Source organism: Anomaloglossus baeobatrachus, chromosome 1 (assembly GCF_048569485.1).
Source record: "Anomaloglossus baeobatrachus isolate aAnoBae1 chromosome 1, aAnoBae1.hap1, whole genome shotgun sequence".
Classification (NCBI taxonomy): Eukaryota; Metazoa; Chordata; class Amphibia; order Anura; family Aromobatidae; genus Anomaloglossus; species Anomaloglossus baeobatrachus.
This window is the reverse complement of record NC_134353.1, coordinates 46,584,355-46,590,352: the sequence shown is the minus strand read 5'-3', so window position 1 is coordinate 46,590,352 and position 5,998 is coordinate 46,584,355. Positions and strand designations below refer to the sequence as shown.

The following is a 5,998-nucleotide window of genomic DNA, read 5'->3' as shown; positions in this document are numbered from 1 at the left end:
ACTACGCTGGCTCTGGGTGGAATAACCCATCATATCGCAAAATTTAATGGAAATCAGAAATATAGATAGCCCATAATAAGTATTAGAGTGAAAGCAGCTCCGTAGAAATCTATATATGAAAAAAAATATATAGATATCCCATAATAATGAATTAAGTAAATGCAGCTCCATAGAAGTCAATGTAACAAGAGTCTATGGAAATCAAAGACATAAATATTCCATAATAATCAATAAAGTCAATACAGATCCATAGAAGTCAATGTAACAAAAGAGTATGGAAATCAAATATATAATCAATAAAGTCAATACTGCTCCATAGAAGTTAATGTAACAAAAGCCTATGGAAATCAAAGACATAAATATCCCATAATATATAATCAATAAAGTCAATACTGCTCCATAGAAGTCAATGAAACAAAAGCCTATGGAAATCAAATACATAAATATCCCATAATATAATCAATAAAGTCAATACTGCTCCATAGAAGTCAATATAGCAAAAGCCTATGGAAATTAAAGACATAAATGTCCCATAATATAATCAATAAAGTCAATACTGCTCCATAGAAGTCAATGGAACAAGACCTTATAGAAATCAAATACATAGATATCACAAAATAATGAATTAAGTAAATGCAGCTCCATAGAAGTCAATGTAACAAAAGCCTATGGAAATCAAAAACATAAATATCCCATAATATAATCAATTAAGTCAATATGGCTGGATAGAAGTTAATGTAACCAGACCCCATAGAAATAAAAACATAGATATCCCATAATAATAATAATAATAATAATAATAATAATAATAATAATAATAATAATAATAATAATAATAAAGTCAAAGCAACTTCCTAGAAGTCAATGTAACAAGACACTATGGAAAAAAAGACATAATCCCATAATAATCAATAAAGTCAACCCAGATCCATAGAAGTCTATGCAATAAGACTATATAGAAATCAAATAGTTAGATTTTCCATAATAAAGGCAACATAACTCCCTAGAAGTCAATCTAACAAGACACTATGGGAAAAAAAGACATAACAATCCCATAATAATCAATAAAGTTAATACAGCTCCATAGAAGTCAATGTAACAAAATCCTATATAAATCAAACACATGGATATCCCATAATACTATAATATAACTCCCTAGAAGTCAATGTACTATGGAAAAAAAAGACAAAACAATACCATAATAATCAATAAAGTCAATACAGATCCATAGAAGTCAATGTAACAAGACCCTATGGAATTCCGAACTATATGTATATCCCATAATTAATTAAATCAAAACAGCTCTATAGAAGTCAAACACAAAAATATCCCATAATAATCAATAATATAAATACAGCTACATTGAAGTCATTGTAACAAAACCATATAGAAATCAAATACATAGATATCCCATAATAATAAAGTAAATAAAACTCACTAGAAGTCAATATAACAAAGCACTATAGAAACCAAAGACAAAACAATCCCATAATAATCAATAAAGTCAAATCAGATCCATAGAAGTTAATATAACCAGACCCTACAGAAATAAAAGACATAGAAATCCCATAATAATAACGGCAGTTTATAACCCTAGAAGTCAATGCAACAAGACACTATGGAAACCAAAGACAAAACAATCCCATAATAATCAATAAAGTCCATACAGATCCATAGAAGTCAATGGAAGAACACCTTATAGAAATCAAATACATAGATATCCCATAATAATAAAGTAAATACAACTCCTTAGAAGTCAATGTAACAAAACACAATGGAAACCAAACACAAAACAATCCCATAATTATCAATAAAGTCAATACAGATCCATAGAAATTAATGTAACCAGACCCTACAGAAATAAAAGACATAGATATCCCATAATAATAAAATCAATGCATCTCCCTAGAAGTCAATGTAACAAAACACTATGGGAAAAATATACAGAACTTAAATATATAGATATCCCATAATAATTAAGGCAGAATAACTTCCTAGAAGTCAATGAAACATGACACTATAGAAATACAAAACATAACAATCCCATAATAATCAATAAAGTCAATACAGATCCATAGAAGTCAATGTAACAAAACCATATAGAAATGAAAGACATAGATATCCCATAATAATAAAGTCAATGCAACGCCCTAGAAGTCAAGGTAACAAGACACTGTGGAAACCAAAGAAAACACAATCCCATAATAATCAATAAAGTCAATAGAGATCCATAGAAGTCAATGTAACAAAACCATATAGAAATCAAAGACATAGATATCCCATAATAATAAAGTCAATGCAACTCCCTTGAAGTCAATGTAATAAAACACTATGGAAAAAAAGACATAACTATCCCATAATAATCAATAAAGTAAATACATCTCTATAAAAGTAAATGTAACAAAACCCTGTAGAAATCAAAGACGTAGATATCCCATAATAATACAGGCAATATAACTCCCTAGAAGTCAATGTAGCTAGACACTATGGAAATACAAGACATAACAATCCCATCAATAAAGTCAATACAGCTCCATAGAAATCAATGTAACAAAACCATACATAAATCAAAGACATAGCTATCCCATAATACTAAAGTCAATACAGCTCCATAGAAGTCAAAGTAACAAGACACTGTGGAATTCAAAAATATATAAATCCCATAATTAATTAAATAAATACAGCTCCATAGAAGTCAATGTAACAAGGTTCAGTAGAAGTTACAGATAGAGGTATCCCATAATATTTCTTGAAGGTAATAGAACTCTATAGAAGTCAATGCAGAAAGACCCCACGGAAATCAAAGTCATAAATATCCCAGAATATTTAGTCAATACAGCACCATAGAAGTCAATGCAACAAGATCTTTAGAAAATCAAAAACAGATATCCCATAATAATAAAATCAATGCAGCTCCATAGAAGCCAAAGTAACAAGGCTCAATAGAAGTCCCATAATATTTAGTGAAATCAACAATGCTACATGGAAGTAAATGTAACATAAATATACTGTATACTGTACATTCCCATAAGACCTGAATGCAGCTCCATAGAAGTCAATGTAACCAGGCCAAGTTAAAGTCACAGACATAGATATCCCATAATAATTAATAAAATCAATAAAGGAAATGTAACAAGAACAAGTCAGAAACATTTAAAGTAAATTCTAAGTATTGACATCAATACAAGTCAATAGAAGTCAATGTAGCTACGCCACATGAAAGTCGATGGAGTCCATCTGGTCCCATTAAAGTCACGAAAGCAGCATTATGGACTTCGATGACTTCTATGGGGGCATTGTTTTACTGTATTTACTACCTGGTTGACATATTGTCTAATGATGAGCTCATCAATAGACAATATGTCAACCAGGTAGTAAATACAGTAAAAAAATGCCCCCATAGAAGTCACCGAAGTCCATAATGTGATGACATTTGTTCAGTCAATATGACCCCTTAGTTGTCAATGAAGTCAATAAAAAACCACAGAGGAGGAAAAAAGGCACGAGAAACTGATAGGCAATACTACCAATCAACGCTATGTAACAGCCCATAAAAGTCAATGCAGTCAATACAAGTCAATGATGCCCCATAGAAGTCAATGGGCCCTGAACTCAGTCCATAGAAATACATAAACTCAATGTGACCCTAAAAGAAAACAAATGAGATGAGAAAGGTCCCAGATGCAGTAAGATATCGGCCTCCATAGAGCCATATTATCCCAGAATATTAATATGAATGTCGAAACTGCCCGAAATCCCCTGACCCCGGTCCACAGATCAGCATCAGATTCCCAATTATATATAAATATGTAAATGTCTATTTCCAGCCGAGTATAAATAGAAAATGCTTCCAATTGTGTAATATATATGCAAATCCCATGTAACTATTCTACTGGAAGAGATAACATATATAACACATATACATCATATACATAATTTACATAATATACATAATATGCATATATACATGGAAATGTCTAATTACAGATCATGGCCCGGATCAGAAGACATTGTTAGAGCAGCGCTCCGAAAAAAGGTCTAATCCCTTCTGGCGCCCAAGAACACAATACATAGACCTGCTGTATAACATCCGGCCCCAACACTCACAGCATATAACATCTGGCCTATTGCTGAGCCGTACATCACCAAGCACAATGCTGAGCCATACATCACCAAGCACAATGCCGAGCCGTACATCACCAAGCACAATGCTGAGCCATACATCACCAAGCACAATGCTGAGCCGTACATCACCAAGCACAATGCTGAGCCATACATCACCAAGCACAATGCCGAGCCCTACATCACCAAGGACAATGCTGAGCCGTACATCACCAAGCACAATGCTGAGCCATACATCACCAAGCACAATGCCGAGCCGTACATCACCAAGCACAATGCTGAGCCGTACATCACCAAGCACAATGCTGAGCCATACATCACCAAGCACAATGCCGAGCCGTACATCACCAAGCACAATGCTGAGCCGTACATCACCAAGCACAATGCTGAGCCGTACATCACCAAGCACAATGCCGAGCCGTACATCACCAAGCACAATGCTAAGCCATACATCACCAAGCACAATGCCGAGCCGTACATCACCAAGCACAATGCCGAGCCGTACATCACCAAGCACAATGCCGAGCCGTACATCACCAAGCACAATGCCGAGCCATACATCACCAAGCACAATGCCGAGCCATACATCACCAAGCACAATGCTGAGCCGTACATCACCAAGCACAATGCCGAGCCATACATCACCAAGCACAATGCTGAGCCGTACATCACCAAGCACAATGCCGAGCCGTACATCACCAAGCACAATGCTGAGCCGTACATCACCAAGCACAATGCTGAGCCATACATCACCAAGCACAATGCTGAGCCATACATAACCAAGAACAATGCCGAGCCGTACATCACCAAGCACAATGCTGAGCCGTACATCACCAAGCACAATGCTGAGCCATACATCACCAAGCACAATGCTGAGCCATACATCACCAAGAACAATGCCGAGCCATACATCACCAAGCACAATGCTGAGCCGTACATCACCAAGCACAATGCCGAGCCGTACATCACCAAGCACAATGCTGAACCGTACATCACCAAGCACAATGCCGAGCCGTAAATCACCAAGCACAATGCTGAGCCGTACATCGCCAAGCACAATGCCGAGACCAGTCATTATACATGAGTAAAAGGAGGTGAGCTGTGATATCACCTATGGTGGATGGTGAATCTTGTGTTATCTACTGTACAGAGAGGTGTTATCAGTCATTGAGCAGGAGGAGGAGGAGGTGAGCTGTGACATCACATATTGTGAATAGAGGATCCTGACCTGACATCAGATTTAAAAGTTAAAACATATTTACCAAATAAACCTGATTGAAGCAATAGGTCATTTGCTGAGGATACATTTTGTTGAAGCAGATGCACAATTTCTACCTGCTTCCTATGTACAATCAGGAAAAATACATTCATGTCCATTTATGCAGAAAATTGCCAACCTCAGCTCTGCTACATCTGTATCTTGTCCATTGACCTGCTTTGCACATAAACTCCTAAATTAGCAATAATTTAATGAAGTGATATAAGATTTAACCATTCTGTAGTTCCTTAAAGGTATAGCCATAGAAAAGATAAATATAATCAAACAATCATAGCTGAGGATGTAGCAGAGCTAACCACTTCATATTCTATCAATGTAGCTGCAGATCTATGTAGAGCAATGACAAACTCTGCTCTGCTACATTGACACACGGAGCTCTGCTACGTGGACAGTCTCCGCTCCGCTGCATCAATAGCCTTTTTTTATACATCTATAAAGATAGCCGCCGCACATTGCTATTCATAGCACAGACATCTGAAGTGTCTTGATGTTCCCTTCACTCGTCTAATACGGTGTGATTTATTTTTCGCTTCTTAGCGGGGTTTGGTCAGTCCGCCATGTGAGATGTCCTGCCCAGATACAGCTGAATGCACAGGG

The 5,998-nt window shown here is 36.1% G+C and overlaps 1 protein-coding gene across 2 annotated transcripts in view; it reads right to left on the bottom strand.

Annotated features, from left to right (window-relative positions):
- The window catches only part of CTNNA2 (catenin alpha 2), a 3,064,502-nt gene that overhangs the window by 40,997 nt on the left and 3,017,507 nt on the right, over window positions 1–5,998 (bottom strand). The gene's annotated exons all lie outside the window — the stretch shown is intronic.